The 19,574-nt window shown below is 37.2% G+C and overlaps 16 non-coding genes across 16 annotated transcripts; all 16 read left to right on the top strand.

Moving 5' to 3' along the window:
* Nucleotides 1–1,411: 1,411 nt before the first annotated feature.
* TRNAR-UCU (transfer RNA arginine (anticodon UCU)) lies at nucleotides 1,412–1,502 on the top strand. The gene is given in 2 exon segments: nucleotides 1,412–1,448; nucleotides 1,467–1,502. It is a non-coding gene; the product is annotated as a tRNA-Arg (tRNA).
* Nucleotides 1,503–3,018: 1,516 nt separating this feature from the next.
* On the top strand, nucleotides 3,019–3,091 carry TRNAK-UUU (transfer RNA lysine (anticodon UUU)). Its single transcript has one exon. It is a non-coding gene; the product is annotated as a tRNA-Lys (tRNA).
* Nucleotides 3,092–3,418: 327 nt separating this feature from the next.
* On the top strand, nucleotides 3,419–3,509 carry TRNAR-UCU (transfer RNA arginine (anticodon UCU)). The gene is given in 2 exon segments: nucleotides 3,419–3,455; nucleotides 3,474–3,509. It is a non-coding gene; the product is annotated as a tRNA-Arg (tRNA).
* Nucleotides 3,510–5,425: 1,916 nt separating this feature from the next.
* On the top strand, nucleotides 5,426–5,516 carry TRNAR-UCU (transfer RNA arginine (anticodon UCU)). The gene is given in 2 exon segments: nucleotides 5,426–5,462; nucleotides 5,481–5,516. It is a non-coding gene; the product is annotated as a tRNA-Arg (tRNA).
* A 1,516-nt stretch (nucleotides 5,517–7,032) lies between these two features.
* TRNAK-UUU (transfer RNA lysine (anticodon UUU)) lies at nucleotides 7,033–7,105 on the top strand. The gene has a single exon. It is a non-coding gene; the product is annotated as a tRNA-Lys (tRNA).
* Nucleotides 7,106–7,432: 327 nt separating this feature from the next.
* TRNAR-UCU (transfer RNA arginine (anticodon UCU)) lies at nucleotides 7,433–7,523 on the top strand. The gene is given in 2 exon segments: nucleotides 7,433–7,469; nucleotides 7,488–7,523. It is a non-coding gene; the product is annotated as a tRNA-Arg (tRNA).
* Nucleotides 7,524–9,037: 1,514 nt separating this feature from the next.
* TRNAK-UUU (transfer RNA lysine (anticodon UUU)) lies at nucleotides 9,038–9,110 on the top strand. The gene has a single exon. It is a non-coding gene; the product is annotated as a tRNA-Lys (tRNA).
* Nucleotides 9,111–9,437: 327 nt separating this feature from the next.
* TRNAR-UCU (transfer RNA arginine (anticodon UCU)) lies at nucleotides 9,438–9,528 on the top strand. The gene is given in 2 exon segments: nucleotides 9,438–9,474; nucleotides 9,493–9,528. It is a non-coding gene; the product is annotated as a tRNA-Arg (tRNA).
* Nucleotides 9,529–11,044: 1,516 nt separating this feature from the next.
* Nucleotides 11,045–11,117, top strand: TRNAK-UUU (transfer RNA lysine (anticodon UUU)). The gene has a single exon. It is a non-coding gene; the product is annotated as a tRNA-Lys (tRNA).
* A 327-nt stretch (nucleotides 11,118–11,444) lies between these two features.
* Nucleotides 11,445–11,535, top strand: TRNAR-UCU (transfer RNA arginine (anticodon UCU)). The gene is given in 2 exon segments: nucleotides 11,445–11,481; nucleotides 11,500–11,535. It is a non-coding gene; the product is annotated as a tRNA-Arg (tRNA).
* A 1,514-nt stretch (nucleotides 11,536–13,049) lies between these two features.
* On the top strand, nucleotides 13,050–13,122 carry TRNAK-UUU (transfer RNA lysine (anticodon UUU)). Its single transcript has one exon. It is a non-coding gene; the product is annotated as a tRNA-Lys (tRNA).
* Nucleotides 13,123–13,449: 327 nt separating this feature from the next.
* TRNAR-UCU (transfer RNA arginine (anticodon UCU)) lies at nucleotides 13,450–13,540 on the top strand. Its single transcript is given in 2 exon segments — nucleotides 13,450–13,486; nucleotides 13,505–13,540. It is a non-coding gene; the product is annotated as a tRNA-Arg (tRNA).
* Nucleotides 13,541–15,454: 1,914 nt separating this feature from the next.
* On the top strand, nucleotides 15,455–15,545 carry TRNAR-UCU (transfer RNA arginine (anticodon UCU)). The gene is given in 2 exon segments: nucleotides 15,455–15,491; nucleotides 15,510–15,545. It is a non-coding gene; the product is annotated as a tRNA-Arg (tRNA).
* A 1,914-nt stretch (nucleotides 15,546–17,459) lies between these two features.
* On the top strand, nucleotides 17,460–17,550 carry TRNAR-UCU (transfer RNA arginine (anticodon UCU)). The gene is given in 2 exon segments: nucleotides 17,460–17,496; nucleotides 17,515–17,550. It is a non-coding gene; the product is annotated as a tRNA-Arg (tRNA).
* A 1,514-nt stretch (nucleotides 17,551–19,064) lies between these two features.
* TRNAK-UUU (transfer RNA lysine (anticodon UUU)) lies at nucleotides 19,065–19,137 on the top strand. Its single transcript has one exon. It is a non-coding gene; the product is annotated as a tRNA-Lys (tRNA).
* Nucleotides 19,138–19,464: 327 nt separating this feature from the next.
* On the top strand, nucleotides 19,465–19,555 carry TRNAR-UCU (transfer RNA arginine (anticodon UCU)). The gene is given in 2 exon segments: nucleotides 19,465–19,501; nucleotides 19,520–19,555. It is a non-coding gene; the product is annotated as a tRNA-Arg (tRNA).
* Nucleotides 19,556–19,574: the final 19 nt, after the last annotated feature.

Here is a 19,574-nt window from a genome sequence, read left to right as displayed (position 1 = left end):
CCCTGTTCAGGCGGCTTGGTTAAAGAAAAGGTATATCAATTGCATACTCTTTTCAGGATCCAATGAATGGGGAGTCCTATTAGAGATGTTTCCCAAAAACGTCTTAATCAAGTCATTACATACCCATCTGTCTTCTACATTCTTTGACAAGGGTTAAGAAGACTTACCCAAACTGTATCATGTAGTTTGTTGATTATCTTTTACTCAATTCAATGTTCAAAATGTAAGGTAGTGTCCGATTAACTTGATAAAGTTGGTCAACAGCTGATAGGTCATCTTTTTATTTGTGAATCTCTGATCACCGTGTTGAATCAGGTCGGATCTCTAGTGCAATGGATAGCGGCTTGGAGTCCTAGACGAATGTAGCAAAAGCATTCAAAGGCTTTGTGTCCAAACACCAGCTGGGTCAATTTTATCCCTCCTCTTATTTTATAACTAATTGAAACAGTAACAAGCAATGCCTGCGTCTGCATCACCAGAAACATTTACCAACATGGCAGTGAAAGAAAGTCTACTTAAACAGAGACTGTTTGCTTTGAAAACATTGCATAATCTATGCCCAAGAGGAAATTCCCAAAGATACTGCTGAAAATGTAATTTAGTAGGTAGTAATAGTATTTGGCACTTTATTGATTTCACAATGTCATTTTAGACACATGATTTCTAAGTCAGCCGAAAATGAGATAGTACAAATTTCAGGATTTAAAATGGATTACGTGTGCTGCTGAAATTTCAAATGCTTAACACCTTCAATGCTACAGGAGATTTTCCTCCTGTGCTGAATGATCTGTAAATCCATTGTTCATGACGAGCTCAGCTCGTCATAAGCACACGACAAGTGTACTGCACGACGAGCTGAGCTCGTCATGAGCATGGAAGGGGTTAAAACATCAATTTGTTATTAAACTCTACAAATTTGATTGCTAATGTATGTAACCATATTAATACACAGAGTGTAGGTCAGTGTACGTCCACATTTGTTTAGCTGTTTTTAAGACAGAGTATAGCAGAGCCTGGATAGCTCAGTCGGTAGAGCATCAGACTTTTAATCTGAGGAACCAGGGTTCAAGTCCCTGTACAGGCGGGTGCTTCCTTTAAAGAAAAATTACTCTAATTGGATGCTCTTTTTGTGTTCCCCTGCATGACGAATAAGATATTCCATTACTAAAATTGCAAAAATGTCTTTCATGGAGTTGTGAAATGCACATCTGCCTCATATATCATGTGCCATTTGACTAAACTTAAGTCGTACGTAGATTTACCTAAGGTATCATGTAACTTGAGACGGTGAATATAATTTCCCCAATTCAATATTCAAAATAAATCCATGGTTATAGTATCAAATGAACTTTATAAAGCTGATCAACATTATTTCATTTCAGAATATCTCTGCACCTCATCAGAGCGTATTGGCTCTGTGGCGCAATGGATAGCGCATTGGACTTCTAGGTGAATGTAAAAAAGATATTCAAAGGTTGTGGGTTCGAATCCCACCAGAGTCAGTTTTATCCCTATTTATTTCATAACTGTTTAAAAGAGTAATAAACAGTGCATGCATGCTTCTGCTTCACCAAAAAGGGCAGTGAAAGGAAGTCTATTTTAAATAGATACTATTCAAGTTACGCAATCTTTGCAGAAGAGGAAATTGGCAGCTGTACTTATGAAAATGTAATTTACTCAGAAGTAAGATTTTGGGCCCTTCCTTAATTTTACAATGTCAATAAAAACATATGAATTCTAAGTCAGCAAAAAAAATGAGATAGTAGCAATTTCAGGACTTACAATAAGGTTAAATTTACTGAAGAGATTTCAAATGCTTGAAGTACCAATTCATTATTATATTCCGCGTATTCAGTACTTAATACCGGCAACCATCTTAAGAAACGTAGTGATAGTTGGGACACTTCCAAATGTTGATAAGGTCATTTTGTGGAGTGACCTGTCCGAGCCTGGGTAGCTCAGTCGGGAGAGCATCAGACTTTTAATCTGAGGGCCCAGGGTTCAAGTCCCTGTTCAGGCGGCTTGGTTAAAGAAAAGGTATATCAATTGCATACTCTTTTCAGGATCCAATGAATGGGGAGTCCTATTAGAGATGTTTCCCAAAAACGTCTTAATCAAGTCATTACATACCCATCTGTCTTCTACATTCTTTGACAAGGGTTAAGAAGACTTACCCAAACTGTATCATGTAGTTTGTTGATTATCTTTTACCCAATTCAATGTTCAAAATGTAAGGTAGTGTCCGATTAACTTGATAAAGTTGGTCAACAGCTGATAGGTCATCTTTTTATTTGTGAATCTCTGATCACCGTGTTGAATCAGGTCGGATCTCTAGTGCAATGGATAGCGGCTTGGAGTCCTAGACGAATGTAGCAAAAGCATTCAAAGGCTTTGTGTCCAAACACCAGCTGGGTCAATTGTATCCCTCCTCTTATTTTATAACTAATTGAAACAGTAACAAGCAATGCCTGCGTCTGCATCACCAGAAACATTTACCAACATGGCAGTGAAAGAAAGTCTACTTAAACAGAGACTGTTTGCTTTGAAAACATTGCATAATCTATGCCCAAGAGGAAATTCCCAAAGATACTGCTGAAAATGTAATTTAGTAGGTAGTAATAGTATTTGGCACTTTATTGATTTCACAATGTCATTTTAGACACATGATTTCTAAGTCAGCCGAAAATGAGATAGTACAAATTTCAGGATTTAAAATGGATTACGTGTGCTGCTGAAATTTCAAATGCTTAACACCTTCAATGCTACAGGAGATTTTCCTCCTGTGCTGAATGATCTGTAAATCCATTGTTCATGACGAGCTCAGCTCGTCATAAGCACACGACAAGTGTACTGCACGACGAGCTGAGCTCGTCATGAGCATGGAAGGGGTTAAAACATCAATTTGTTATTAAACTCTACAAATTTGATTGCTAATGTATGTAACCATATTAATACACAGAGTGTAGGTCAGTGTACGTCCACATTTGTTTAGCTGTTTTTAAGACAGAGTATAGCAGAGCCTGGATAGCTCAGTCGGTAGAGCATCAGACTTTTAATCTGAGGAACCAGGGTTCAAGTCCCTGTTCAGGCGGGTGCTTCCTTTAAAGAAAAATTACTCTAATTGGATGCTCTTTTTGTGTTCCCCTGCATGACGAATAAGATATTCCATTACTAAAATTGCAAAAACGTCTTTCATGGAGTTGTGAAATGCACATCTGCCTCATATATCATGTGCCATTTGACTAAACTTAAGTCGTACGTAGATTTACCTAAGGTATCATGTAACTTGAGACGGTGAATATAATTTCCCCAATTCAATATTCAAAATAAATCCATGGTTATAGTATCAAATGAACTTTATAAAGCTGATCAACATTATTTCATTTCAGAATATCTCTGCACCTCATCAGAGCGTATTGGCTCTGTGGCGCAATGGATAGCGCATTGGACTTCTAGGTGAATGTAAAAAAGATATTCAAAGGTTGTGGGTTCGAATCCCACCAGAGTCAGTTTTATCCCTATTTATTTCATAACTGTTTAAAAGAGTAATAAACAGTGCATGCATGCTTCTGCTTCACCAAAAAGGGCAGTGAAAGGAAGTCTATTTTAAATAGATACTATTCAAGTTACGCAATCTTTGCAGAAGAGGAAATTGGCAGCTGTACTTATGAAAATGTAATTTACTCAGAAGTAAGATTTTGGGCCCTTCCTTAATTTTACAATGTCAATAAAAACATATGAATTCTAAGTCAGCAAAAAAAATGATATAGTAGCAATTTCAGGACTTACAATAAGGTTAAATTTACTGAAGAGATTTCAAATGCTTGAAGTACCAATTAATTATTATATTCCGCGTATTCAGTACTTAATACCGGCAACCATCTTAAGAAACGTAGTGATAGTTGGGACACTTCCAAATGTTGATAAGGTCATTTTGTGGAGTGACCTGTCCGAGCCTGGGTAGCTCAGTCGGGAGAGCATCAGACTTTTAATCTGAGGGCCCAGGGTTCAAGTCCCTGTTCAGGCGGCTTGGTTAAAGAAAAGGTATATCAATTGCATACTCTTTTCAGGATCCAATGAATGGGGAGTCCTATTAGAGATGTTTCCCAAAAACGTCTTAATCAAGTCATTACATACCCATCTGTCTTCTACATTCTTTGACAAGGGTTAAGAAGACTTACCCAAACTGTATCATGTAGTTTGTTGATTATCTTTTACTCAATTCAATGTTCAAAATGTAAGGTAGTGTCCGATTAACTTGATAAAGTTGGTCAACAGCTGATAGGTCATCTTTTTATTTGTGAATCTCTGATCACCGTGTTGAATCAGGTCGGATCTCTAGTGCAATGGATAGCGGCTTGGAGTCCTAGACGAATGTAGCAAAAGCATTCAAAGGCTTTGTGTCCAAACACCAGCTGGGTCAATTTTATCCCTCCTCTTATTTTATAACTAATTGAAACAGTAACAAGCAATGCCTGCGTCTGCATCACCAGAAACATTTACCAACATGGCAGTGAAAGAAAGTCTACTTAAACAGAGACTGTTTGCTTTGAAAACATTGCATAATCTATGCCCAAGAGGAAATTCCCAAAGATACTGCTGAAAATGTAATTTAGTAGGTAGTAATAGTATTTGGCACTTTATTGATTTCACAATGTCATTTTAGACACATGATTTCTAAGTCAGCCGAAAATGAGATAGTACAAATTTCAGGATTTAAAATGGATTACGTGTGCTGCTGAAATTTCAAATGCTTAACACCTTCAATGCTACAGGAGATTTTCCTCCTGTGCTGAATGATCTGTAAATCCATTGTTCATGACGAGCTCAGCTCGTCATAAGCACACGACAAGTGTACTGCACGACGAGCTGAGCTCGTCATGAGCATGGAAGGGGTTAAAACATCAATTTGTTATTAAACTCTACAAATTTGATTGCTAATGTATGTAACCATATTAATACACAGAGTGTAGGTCAGTGTACGTCCACATTTGTTTAGCTGTTTTTAAGACAGAGTATAGCAGAGCCTGGATAGCTCAGTCGGTAGAGCATCAGACTTTTAATCTGAGGAACCAGGGTTCAAGTCCCTGTACAGGCGGGTGCTTCCTTTAAAGAAAAATTACTCTAATTGGATGCTCTTTTTGTGTTCCCCTGCATGACGAATAAGATATTCCATTACTAAAATTGCAAAAATGTCTTTCATGGAGTTGTGAAATGCACATCTGCCTCATATATCATGTGCCATTTGACTAAACTTAAGTCGTACGTAGATTTACCTAAGGTATCATGTAACTTGAGACGGTGAATATAATTTCCCCAATTCAATATTCAAAATAAATCCATGGTTATAGTATCAAATGAACTTTATAAAGCTGATCAACATTATTTCATTTCAGAATATCTCTGCACCTCATCAGAGCGTATTGGCTCTGTGGCGCAATGGATAGCGCATTGGACTTCTAGGTGAATGTAAAAAAGATATTCAAAGGTTGTGGGTTCGAATCCCACCAGAGTCAGTTTTATCCCTATTTATTTCATAACTGTTTAAAAGAGTAATAAACAGTGCATGCATGCTTCTGCTTCACCAAAAAGGGCAGTGAAAGGAAGTCTATTTTAAATAGATACTATTCAAGTTACGCAATCTTTGCAGAAGAGGAAATTGGCAGCTGTACTTATGAAAATGTAATTTACTCAGAAGTAAGATTTTGGGCCCTTCCTTAATTTTACAATGTCAATAAAAACATATGAATTCTAAGTCAGCAAAAAAAATGAGATAGTAGCAATTTCAGGACTTACAATAAGGTTAAATTTACTGAAGAGATTTCAAATGCTTGAAGTACCAATTCATTATTATATTCCGCGTATTCAGTACTTAATACCGGCAACCATCTTAAGAAACGTAGTGATAGTTGGGACACTTCCAAATGTTGATAAGGTCATTTTGTGGAGTGACCTGTCCGAGCCTGGGTAGCTCAGTCGGGAGAGCATCAGACTTTTAATCTGAGGGCCCAGGGTTCAAGTCCCTGTTCAGGCGGCTTGGTTAAAGAAAAGGTATATCAATTGCATACTCTTTTCAGGATCCAATGAATGGGGAGTCCTATTAGAGATGTTTCCCAAAAACGTCTTAATCAAGTCATTACATACCCATCTGTCTTCTACATTCTTTGACAAGGGTTAAGAAGACTTACCCAAACTGTATCATGTAGTTTGTTGATTATCTTTTACCCAATTCAATGTTCAAAATGTAAGGTAGTGTCCGATTAACTTGATAAAGTTGGTCAACAGCTGATAGGTCATCTTTTTATTTGTGAATCTCTGATCACCGTGTTGAATCAGGTCGGATCTCTAGTGCAATGGATAGCGGCTTGGAGTCCTAGACGAATGTAGCAAAAGCATTCAAAGGCTTTGTGTCCAAACACCAGCTGGGTCAATTTTATCCCTCCTCTTATTTTATAACTAATTGAAACAGTAACAAGCAATGCCTGCGTCTGCATCACCAGAAACATTTACCAACATGGCAGTGAAAGAAAGTCTACTTAAACAGAGACTGTTTGCTTTGAAAACATTGCATAATCTATGCCCAAGAGGAAATTCCCAAAGATACTGCTGAAAATGTAATTTAGTAGGTAGTAATAGTATTTGGCACTTTATTGATTTCACAATGTCATTTTAGACACATGATTTCTAAGTCAGCCGAAAATGAGATAGTACAAATTTCAGGATTTAAAATGGATTACGTGTGCTGCTGAAATTTCAAATGCTTAACACCTTCAATGCTACAGGAGATTTTCCTCCTGTGCTGAATGATCTGTAAATCCATTGTTCATGACGAGCTCAGCTCGTCATAAGCACACGACAAGTGTACTGCACGACGAGCTGAGCTCGTCATGAGCATGGAAGGGGTTAAAACATCAATTTGTTATTAAACTCTACAAATTTGATTGCTAATGTATGTAACCATATTAATACACAGAGTGTAGGTCAGTGTACGTCCACATTTGTTTAGCTGTTTTTAAGACAGAGTATAGCAGAGCCTGGATAGCTCAGTCGGTAGAGCATCAGACTTTTAATCTGAGGAACCAGGGTTCAAGTCCCTGTTCAGGCGGGTGCTTCCTTTAAAGAAAAATTACTCTAATTGGATGCTCTTTTTGTGTTCCCCTGCATGACGAATAAGATATTCCATTACTAAAATTGCAAAAACGTCTTTCATGGAGTTGTGAAATGCACATCTGCCTCATATATCATGTGCCATTTGACTAAACTTAAGTCGTACGTAGATTTACCTAAGGTATCATGTAACTTGAGACGGTGAATATAATTTCCCCAATTCAATATTCAAAATAAATCCATGGTTATAGTATCAAATGAACTTTATAAAGCTGATCAACATTATTTCATTTCAGAATATCTCTGCACCTCATCAGAGCATATTGGCTCTGTGGCGCAATGGATAGCGCATTGGACTTCTAGGTGAATGTAAAAAAGATATTCAAAGGTTGTGGGTTCGAATCCCACCAGAGTCAGTTTTATCCCTATTTATTTCATAACTGTTTAAAAGAGTAATAAACAGTGCATGCATGCTTCTGCTTCACCAAAAAGGGCAGTGAAAGGAAGTCTATTTTAAATAGATACTATTCAAGTTACGCAATCTTTGCAGAAGAGGAAATTGGCAGCTGTACTTATGAAAATGTAATTTACTCAGAAGTAAGATTTTGGGCCCTTCCTTAATTTTACAATGTCAATAAAAACATATGAATTCTAAGTCAGCAAAAAAAATGAGATAGTAGTAATTTCAGGACTTACAATAAGGTTAAATTTACTGAAGAGATTTCAAATGCTTGAAGTACCAATTCATTATTATATTCCGCGTATTCAGTACTTAATACCGGCAACCATCTTAAGAAACGTAGTGATAGTTGGGACACTTCCAAATGTTGATAAGGTCATTTTGTGGAGTGACCTCTCCGAGCCTGGGTAGCTCAGTCGGGAGAGCATCAGACTTTTAATCTGAGGGCCCAGGGTTCAAGTCCCTGTTCAGGCGGCTTGGTTAAAGAAAAGGTATATCAATTGCATACTCTTTTCAGGATCCAATGAATGGGGAGTCCTATTAGAGATGTTTCAAAAAAGTCTTAATCAAGTCATTACATACCCATCTGTCTTCTACATTCTTTGACAAGGGTTAAGAAGACTTACCCAAACTGTATCATGTAGTTTGTTGATTATCTTTTATCCAATTCAATGTTCAAAATGTAAGGTAGTGTCCGATTAACTTGATAAAGTTGGTCAACAGCTGATAGGTCATCTTTTTATTTGTGAATCTCTGATCACCGTGTTGAATCAGGTCGGATCTCTAGTGCAATGGATAGCGGCTTGGAGTCCTAGACGAATGTAGCAAAAGCATTCAAAGGCTTTGTGTTCAAACACCAGCTGGGTCAATTTTATCCCTCCTCTTATTTTATAACTAATTGAAACAGTAACAAGCAATGCCTGCGTCTGCATCACCAGAAACATTTACCAACATGGCAGTGAAAGAAAGTCTACTTAAACAGAGACTGTTTGCTTTGAAAACATTGCATAATCTATGCCCAAGAGGAAATTCCCAAAGATACTGCTGAAAATGTAATTTAGTAGGTAGTAATAGTATTTGGCACTTTATTGATTTCACAATGTCATTTTAGACACATGATTTCTAAGTCAGCCGAAAATGAGATAGTACAAATTTCAGGATTTAAAATGGATTACGTGTGCTGCTGAAATTTCAAATGCTTAACACCTTCAATGCTACAGGAGATTTTCCTCCTGTGCTGAATGATCTGTAAATCCATTGTTCATGACGAGCTCAGCTCGTCATAAGCACACGACAAGTGTACTGCACGACGAGCTGAGCTCGTCATGAGCATGGAAGGGGTTAAAACATCAATTTGTTATTAAACTCTACAAATTTGATTGCTAATGTATGTAACCATATTAATACACAGAGTGTAGGTCAGTGTACGTCCACATTTGTTTAGCTGTTTTTAAGACAGAGTATAGCAGAGCCTGGATAGCTCAGTCGGTAGAGCATCAGACTTTTAATCTGAGGAACCAGGGTTCAAGTCCCTGTTCAGGCGGGTGCTTCCTTTAAAGAAAAATTACTCTAATTGGATGCTCTTTTTGTGTTCCCCTGCATGACGAATAAGATATTCCATTACTAAAATTGCAAAAACGTCTTTCATGGAGTTGTGAAATGCACATCTGCCTCATATATCATGTGCCATTTGACTAAACTTAAGTCGTACGTAGATTTACCTAAGGTATCATGTAACTTGAGACGGTGAATATAATTTCCCCAATTCAATATTCAAAATAAATCCATGGTTATAGTATCAAATGAACTTTATAAAGCTGATCAACATTATTTCATTTCAGAATATCTCTGCACCTCATCAGAGCATATTGGCTCTGTGGCGCAATGGATAGCGCATTGGACTTCTAGGTGAATGTAAAAAAGATATTCAAAGGTTGTGGGTTCGAATCCCACCAGAGTCAGTTTTATCCCTATTTATTTCATAACTGTTTAAAAGAGTAATAAACAGTGCATGCATGCTTCTGCTTCACCAAAAAGGGCAGTGAAAGGAAGTCTATTTTAAATAGATACTATTCAAGTTACGCAATCTTTGCAGAAGAGGAAATTGGCAGCTGTACTTATGAAAATGTAATTTACTCAGAAGTAAGATTTTGGGCCCTTCCTTAATTTTACAATGTCAATAAAAACATATGAATTCTAAGTCAGCAAAAAAAATGAGATAGTAGCAATTTCAGGACTTACAATAAGGTTAAATTTACTGAAGAGATTTCAAATGCTTGAAGTACCAATTAATTATTATATTCCGCGTATTCAGTACTTAATACCGGCAACCATCTTAAGAAACGTAGTGATAGTTGGGACACTTCCAAATGTTGATAAGGTCATTTTGTGGAGTGACCTGTCCGAGCCTGGGTAGCTCAGTCGGGAGAGCATCAGACTTTTAATCTGAGGGCCCAGGGTTCAAGTCCCTGTTCAGGCGGCTTGGTTAAAGAAAAGGTATATCAATTGCATACTCTTTTCAGGATCCAATGAATGGGGAGTCCTATTAGAGATGTTTCCCAAAAACGTCTTAATCAAGTCATTACATACCCATCTGTCTTCTACATTCTTTGACAAGGGTTAAGAAGACTTACCCAAACTGTATCATGTAGTTTGTTGATTATCTTTTACCCAATTCAATGTTCAAAATGTAAGGTAGTGTCCGATTAACTTGATAAAGTTGGTCAACAGCTGATAGGTCATCTTTTTATTTGTGAATCTCTGATCACCGTGTTGAATCAGGTCGGATCTCTAGTGCAATGGATAGCGGCTTGGAGTCCTAGACGAATGTAGCAAAAGCATTCAAAGGCTTTGTGTCCAAACACCAGCTGGGTCAATTTTATCCCTCCTCTTATTTTATAACTAATTGAAACAGTAACAAGCAATGCCTGCGTCTGCATCACCAGAAACATTTACCAACATGGCAGTGAAAGAAAGTCTACTTAAACAGAGACTGTTTGCTTTGAAAACATTGCATAATCTATGCCCAAGAGGAAATTCCCAAAGATACTGCTGAAAATGTAATTTAGTAGGTAGTAATAGTATTTGGCACTTTATTGATTTCACAATGTCATTTTAGACACATGATTTCTAAGTCAGCCGAAAATGAGATAGTACAAATTTCAGGATTTAAAATGGATTACGTGTGCTGCTGAAATTTCAAATGCTTAACACCTTCAATGCTACAGGAGATTTTCCTCCTGTGCTGAATGATCTGTAAATCCATTGTTCATGACGAGCTCAGCTCGTCATAAGCACACGACAAGTGTACTGCACGACGAGCTGAGCTCGTCATGAGCATGGAAGGGGTTAAAACATCAATTTGTTATTAAACTCTACAAATTTGATTGCTAATGTATGTAACCATATTAATACACAGAGTGTAGGTCAGTGTACGTCCACATTTGTTTAGCTGTTTTTAAGACAGAGTATAGCAGAGCCTGGATAGCTCAGTCGGTAGAGCATCAGACTTTTAATCTGAGGAACCAGGGTTCAAGTCCCTGTTCAGGCGGGTGCTTCCTTTAAAGAAAAATTACTCTAATTGGATGCTCTTTTTGTGTTCCCCTGCATGACGAATAAGATATTCCATTACTAAAATTGCAAAAACGTCTTTCATGGAGTTGTGAAATGCACATCTGCCTCATATATCATGTGCCATTTGACTAAACTTAAGTCGTACGTAGATTTACCTAAGGTATCATGTAACTTGAGACGGTGAATATAATTTCCCCAATTCAATATTCAAAATAAATCCATGGTTATAGTATCAAATGAACTTTATAAAGCTGATCAACATTATTTCATTTCAGAATATCTCTGCACCTCATCAGAGCATATTGGCTCTGTGGCGCAATGGATAGCGCATTGGACTTCTAGGTGAATGTAAAAAAGATATTCAAAGGTTGTGGGTTCGAATCCCACCAGAGTCAGTTTTATCCCTATTTATTTCATAACTGTTTAAAAGAGTAATAAACAGTGCATGCATGCTTCTGCTTCACCAAAAAGGGCAGTGAAAGGAAGTCTATTTTAAATAGATACTATTCAAGTTACGCAATCTTTGCAGAAGAGGAAATTGGCAGCTGTACTTATGAAAATGTAATTTACTCAGAAGTAAGATTTTGGGCCCTTCCTTAATTTTACAATGTCAATAAAAACATATGAATTCTAAGTCAGCAAAAAAAATGATATAGTAGCAATTTCAGGACTTACAATAAGGTTAAATTTACTGAAGAGATTTCAAATGCTTGAAGTACCAATTAATTATTATATTCCGCGTATTCAGTACTTAATACCGGCAACCATCTTAAGAAACGTAGTGATAGTTGGGACACTTCCAAATGTTGATAAGGTCATTTTGTGGAGTGACCTGTCCGAGCCTGGGTAGCTCAGTCGGGAGAGCATCAGACTTTTAATCTGAGGGCCCAGGGTTCAAGTCCCTGTTCAGGCGGCTTGGTTAAAGAAAAGGTATATCAATTGCATACTCTTTTCAGGATCCAATGAATGGGGAGTCCTATTAGAGATGTTTCAAAAAAGTCTTAATCAAGTCATTACATACCCATCTGTCTTCTACATTCTTTGACAAGGGTTAAGAAGACTTACCCAAACTGTATCATGTAGTTTGTTGATTATCTTTTACCCAATTCAATGTTCAAAATGTAAGGTAGTGTCCGATTAACTTGATAAAGTTGGTCAACAGCTGATAGGTCATCTTTTTATTTGTGAATCTCTGATCACCGTGTTGAATCAGGTCGGATCTCTAGTGCAATGGATAGCGGCTTGGAGTCCTAGACGAATGTAGCAAAAGCATTCAAAGGCTTTGTGTTCAAACACCAGCTGGGTCAATTTTATCCCTCCTCTTATTTTATAACTAATTGAAACAGTAACAAGCAATGCCTGCGTCTGCATCACCAGAAACATTTACCAACATGGCAGTGAAAGAAAGTCTACTTAAACAGAGAATGTTTGCTTTGAAAACATTGCATAATCTATGCCCAAGAGGAAATTCCCAAAGATACTGCTGAAAATGTAATTTAGTAGGTAGTAATAGTATTTGGCACTTTATTGATTTCACAATGTCATTTTAGACACATGATTTCTAAGTCAGTCGAAAATGAGATAGTACAAATTTCAGGATTTAAAATGGATTACGTGTGCTGCTGAAATTTCAAATGCTTAACAACTTCAATGCTACAGGAGATTTTCCTCCTGTGCTGAATGATCTGTAAATCCATTGTTCATGACGAGCTCAGCTCGTCATAAGCATACGACAAGTGTACTGCACGACGAGCTGAGCTCGTCATGAGCATGGAAGGGGTTAAAACATCAATTTGTTATTAAACTCTACAAATTTGATTGCTAATGTATGTAACCATATTAATACACAGAGTGTAGGTCAGTGTACGTCCACATTTGTTTAGCTGTTTTTAAGACAGAGTATAGCAGAGCCTGGATAGCTCAGTCGGTAGAGCATCAGACTTTTAATCTGAGGAACCAGGGTTCAAGTCCCTGTTCAGGCGGGTGCTTCCTTTAAAGAAAAATTACTCTAATTGGATGCTCTTTTTGTGTTCCCCTGCATGACGAATAAGATATTCCATTACTAAAATTGCAAAAACGTCTTTCATGGAGTTATGAAATGCACATCTGCCTCATATATCATGTGCCATTTGACTAAACTTAAGTCGTACGTAGATTTACCTAAGGTATCATGTAACTTGAGACGGTGAATATAATTTCCCCAATTCAATATTCAAAATAAATCCATGGTTATAGTATCAAATGAACTTTATAAAGCTGATCAACATTATTTCATTTCAGAATATCTCTGCACCTCATCAGAGCGTATTGGCTCTGTGGCGCAATGGATAGCGCATTGGACTTCTAGGTGAATGTAAAAAAGATATTCAAAGGTTGTGGGTTCAAATCCCACCAGAGTCAGTATTATCCCTATTTATTTCATAACTGTTTAAAAGAGTAATAAACAGTGCATGCATGCTTCTGCTTCACCAAAAAGGGCAGTGAAAGGAAGTCTATTTTAAATAGATACTATTCAAGTTACGCAATCTTTGCAGAAGAGGAAATTGGCAGCTGTACTTATGAAAATGTAATTTACTCAGAAGTAAGATTTTGGGCCCTTCCTTAATTTTACAATGTCAATAAAAACATATGAATTCTAAGTCAGCAAAAAAAATGAGATAGTAGCGATTTCAGGACTTACAATAAGGTTAAATTTACTGAAGAGATTTCAAATGCTTGAAGTACCAATTCATTATTATATTCCGCGTATTCAGTACTTAATACCGGCAACCATCTTAAGAAACGTAGTGATAGTTGGGACACTTCCAAATGTTGATAAGGTCATTTTGTGGAGTGACCTGTCCGAGCCTGGGTAGCTCAGTCGGGAGAGCATCAGACTTTTAATCTGAGGGCCCAGGGTTCAAGTCCCTGTTCAGGCGGCTTGGTTAAAGAAAAGGTATATCAATTGCATACTCTTTTCAGGATCCAATGAATGGGGAGTCCTATTAGAGATGTTTCAAAAAAGTCTTAATCAAGTCATTACATACCCATCTGTCTTCTACATTCTTTGACAAGGGTTAAGAAGACTTACCCAAACTGTATCATGTAGTTTGTTGATTATCTTTTACCCAATTCAATGTTCAAAATGTAAGGTAGTGTCCGATTAACTTGATAAAGTTGGTCAACAGCTGATAGGTCATCTTTTTATTTGTGAATCTCTGATCACCGTGTTGAATCAGGTCGGATCTCTAGTGCAATGGATAGCGGCTTGGAGTCCTAGACGAATGTAGCAAAAGCATTCAAAGGCTTTGTGTTCAAACACCAGCTGGGTCAATTTTATCCCTCCTCTTATTTTATAACTAATTGAAACAGTAACAAGCAATGCCTGCGTCTGCATCACCAGAAACATTTACCAACATGGCAGTGAAAGAAAGTCTACTTAAACAGAGACTGTTTGCTTTGAAAACATTGCATAATCTATGCCCAAGAGGAAATTCCCAAAGATACTGCTGAAAATGTAATTTAGTAGGTAGTAATAGTATTTGGCACTTTATTGATTTCACAATGTCATTTTAGACACATGATTTCTAAGTCAGTCGAAAATGAGATAGTACAAATTTCAGGATTTAAAATGGATTACGTGTGCTGCTGAAATTTCAAATGCTTAACACCTTCAATGCTACAGGAGATTTTCCTCCTGTGCTGAATGATCTGTAAATCCATTGTTCATGACGAGCTCAGCTCGTCATAAGCACACGACAAGTGTACTGCACGACGAGCTGAGCTCGTCATGAGCATGGAAGGGGTTAAAACATCAATTTGTTATTAAACTCTACAAATTTGATTGCTAATGTATGTAACCATATTAATACACAGAGTGTAGGTCAGTGTACGTCCACATTTGTTTAGCTGTTTTTAAGACAGAGTATAGCAGAGCCTGGATAGCTCAGTCGGTAGAGCATCAGTCTTTTAATCTGAGGAACCAGGGTTTAAGTCCCTGTTCAGGCGGGTGCTTCCTTTAAAGAAAAATTACTCTAATTGGATGCTCTTTTTGTGTTCCCCTGCATGACGAATAAGATATTCCATTACTAAAATTGCAAAAACGTCTTTCATGGAGTTGTGAAATGCACATCTGCCTCATATATCATGTGCCATTTGACTAAACTTAAGTCGTACGTAGATTTACCTAAGGTATCTTGTAACTTGAGACGGTGAATATAATTTCCCCAATTCAATATTCAAAATAAATCCATGGTTATAGTATCAAATGAACTTTATAAAGCTGATCAACATTATTTCATTTCAGAATATCTCTGCACCTCATCAGAGTGTATTGGCTCTGTGGCGCAATGGATAGCGCATTGGACTTCTAGGTGAATGTAAAAAAGATATTCAAAGGTTGTGGGTTCGAATCCCACCAGAGTCAGTTTTATCCCTATTTATTTCATAACTGTTTAAAAGAGTAATAAACAGTGCATGCATGCTTCTGCTTCACCAAAAAGGGCAGTGAAAGGAAGTCTATTTTAAATAGATACTATTCAAGTTACGCAATCTTTGCAGAAGAGGAAATTGGCAGCTGTACTTATGAAAATGTAATTTACTCAGAAGTAAGATTTTGGGCCCTTCCTTAATTTTACAATGTCAATAAAAACATATGAATTCTAAGTCAGCAAAAAAAATGAGATAGTAGCAATTTCAGGACTTACAATAAGGTTAAATTTACTGAAGAGATTTCAAATGCTTGAAGTACCAATTCATTATTATATTCCGCGTATTCAGTACTTAATACCGGCAACCATCTTAAGAAACGTAGTGATAGTTGGGACACTTCCAAATGTTGATAAGGTCATTTTGTGGAGTGACCTGTCCGAGCCTGGGTAGCTCAGTCGGGAGAGCATCAGACTTTTAATCTGAGGGCCCAGGGTTCAAGTCCCTGTTCAGGCGGCTTGGTTAAAGAAAAGGTATATCAATTGCATACTCTTTTCAGGATCCAATGAATGGGGAGTCCTATTAGAGATGTTTCAAAAAAGTCTTAATCAAGTCATTACATACCCATCTGTCTTCTACATTCTTTGACAAGGGTTAAGAAGACTTACCCAAACTGTATCATGTAGTTTGTTGATTATCTTTTACCCAATTCAATGTTCAAAATGTAAGGTATTGTCCGATTAACTTGATAAAGTTGGTCAACAGCTGATAGGTCATCTTTTTATTTGTGAATCTCTGATCACCGTGTTGAATCAGGTCGGATCTCTAGTGCAATGGATAGCGGCTTGGAGTCCTAGACGAATGTAGCAAAAGCATTCAAAGGCTTTGTGTTCAAACACCAGCTGGGTCAATTTTATCCCTCCTCTTATTTTAAAACTAATTGAAACAGTAACAAGCAATGCCTGCGTCTGCATCACCAGAAACATTTACCAACATGGCAGTGAAAGAAAGTCTACTTAAACAGAGACTGTTTGCTTTGAAAACATTGCATAATCTATGCCCAAGAGGAAATTCCCAAAGATACTGCTGAAAATGTAATTTAGTAGGTAGTAATAGTATTTGGCACTTTATTGATTTCACAATGTCATTTTAGACACATGATTTCTAAGTCAGCCGAAAATGAGATAGTACAAATTTCAGGATTTAAAATGGATTACGTGTGCTGCTGAAATTTCAAATGCTTAACACCTTCAATGCTACAGGAGATTTTCCTCCTGTGCTGAATGATCTGTAAATCCATTGTTCATGACGAGCTCAGCTCGTCATAAGCACACGACAAGTGTACTGCACGACGAGCTGAGCTCGTCATGAGCATGGAAGGGGTTAAAACATCAATTTGTTATTAAACTCTACAAATTTGATTGCTAATGTATGTAACCATATTAATACACAGAGTGTAGGTCAGTGTACGTCCACATTTGTTTAGCTGTTTTTAAGACAGAGTATAGCAGACCCTGGATAGCTCAGTCGGTAGAGCATCAGACTTTTAATCTGAGGAACCAGGGTTTAAGTCCCTGTTCAGGCGGGTGCTTCCTTTAAAGAAAAATTACTCTAATTGGATGCTCTTTTTGTGTTCCCCTGCATGACGAATAAGATATTCCATTACTAAAATTGCAAAAACGTCTTTCATGGAGTTGTGAAATGCACATCTGCCTCATATATCATGTGCCATTTGACTAAACTTAAGTCGTACGTAGATTTACCTAAGGTATCTTGTAACTTGAGACGGTGAATATAATTTCCCCAATTCAATATTCAAAATAAATCCATGGTTATAGTATCAAATGAACTTTATAAAGCTGATCAACATTATTTCATTTCAGAATATCTCTGCACCTCATCAGAGTGTATTGGCTCTGTGGCGCAATGGATAGCGCATTGGACTTCTAGGTGAATGTAAAAAAGATATTCAAAGGTTGTGGGTTCGAATCCCACCAGAGTCAGTTTTATCCCTATTTATTTCATAACTGTTTAAAAGAGTAATAAACAGTGCATGCATGCTTCTGCTTCACCAAAAAGGGCAGTGAAAGGAAGTCTATTTTAAATAGATACTATTCAAGTTACGCAATCTTTGCAGAAGAGGAAATTGGCAGCTGTACTTATGAAAATGTAATTTACTCAGAAGTAAGATTTTGGGCCCTTCCTTAATTTTACAATGTCAATAAAAACATATGAATTCTAAGTCAGCAAAAAAAATGAGATAGTAGCAATTTCAGGACTTACAATAAGGTTAAATTTACTGAAGAGATTTCAAATGCTTGAAGTACCAATTCATTATTATATTCCGCGTATTCAGTACTTAATACCGGCAACCATCTTAAGAAACGTAGTGATAGTTGGGACACTTCCAAATGTTGATAAGGTCATTTTGTAGAGTGACCTGTCCGAGCCTGGGTAGCTCAGTCGGGAGAGCATCAGACTTTTAATCTGAGGGCCCAGGGTTCAAGTCCCTGTTCAGGCGGCTTGGTTAAAGAAAAGGTATATCAATTGCATACTCTTTTCAGGATCCAATGAATGGGGAGTCCTATTAGAGATGTTTCAAAAAAGTCTTAATCAAGTCATTACATACCCATCTGTCTTCTACATTCTTTGACAAGGGTTAAGAAGACTTACCCAAACTGTATCATGTAGTTTGTTGATTATCTTTTACCCAATTCAATGTTCAAAATGTAAGGTAGTGTCCGATTAACTTGATAAAGTTGGTCAACAGCTGATAGGTCATCTTTTTATTTGTGAATCTCTGATCACCGTGTTGAATCAGGTCGGATCTCTAGTGCAATGGATAGCGGCTTGGAGTCCTAGACGAATGTAGCAAAAGCATTCAAAGGCTTTGTGTTCAAACACCAGCTGGGTCAATTTTATCCCTCCTCTTATTTTATAACTAATTGAAACAGTAACAAGCAATGCCTGCGTCTGCATCACCAGAAACATTTACCAACATGGCAGTGAAAGAAAGTCTACTTAAACAGAGACTGTTTGCTTTGAAAACATTGCATAATCTATGCCCAAGAGGAAATTCCCAAAGATACTGCTGAAAATGTAATTTAGTAGGTAGTAATAGTATTTGGCACTTTATTGATTTCACATTGTCATTTTAGACACATGATTTCTAAGTCAGCCGAAAATGAGATAGTACAAATTTCAGGATTTAAAATGGATTACGTGTGCTGCTGAAATTTCAAATGCTTAACACCTTCAATGCTACAGGAGATTTTCCTCCTGTGCTGAATGATCTGTAAATCCATTGTTCATGACGAGCTCAGCTCGTCATAAGCACACGACAAGTGTACTGCACGACGAGCTGAGCTCGTCATGAGCATGGAAGGGGTTAAAACATCAATTTGTTATTAAACTCTACAAATTTGATTGCTAATGTATGTAACCATATTAATACACAGAGTGTAGGTCAGTGTACGTCCACATTTGTTTAGCTGTTTTTAAGACAGAGTATAGCAGAGCCTGGATAGCTCAGTCGGTAGAGCATCAGACTTTTAATCTGAGGAACCAGGGTTCAAGTCCCTGTTCAGGCGGGTGCTTCCTTTAAAGAAAAATTACTCTAATTGGATGCTCTTTTTGTGTTCCCCTGCATGACGAATAAGATATTCCATTACTAAAATTGCAAAAACGTCTTTCATGGAGTTGTGAAATGCACATCTGCCTCATATATCATGTGCCATTTGACTAAACTTAAGTCGTACGTAGATTTACCTAAGGTATCATGTAACTTGAGACGGTGAATATAATTTCCCCAATTCAATATTCAAAATAAATCCATGGTTATAGTATCAAATGAACTTTATAAAGCTGATCAACATTATTTCATTTCAGAATATCTCTGCACCTCATCAGAGCGTATTGGCTCTGTGGCGCAATGGATAGCGCATTGGACTTCTAGGTGAATGTAAAAAAGATATTCAAAGGTTGTGGGTTCAAATCCCACCAGAGTCAGTTTTATCCCTATTTATTT

The sequence above is a fragment of the Lissotriton helveticus genome, chromosome 1_1, assembly GCF_964261635.1.
Source record: "Lissotriton helveticus chromosome 1_1, aLisHel1.1, whole genome shotgun sequence".
NCBI classification, from domain to species: Eukaryota; Metazoa; Chordata; class Amphibia; order Caudata; family Salamandridae; genus Lissotriton; species Lissotriton helveticus.
This window is presented reverse-complemented; position numbering and strand designations above follow the sequence as displayed.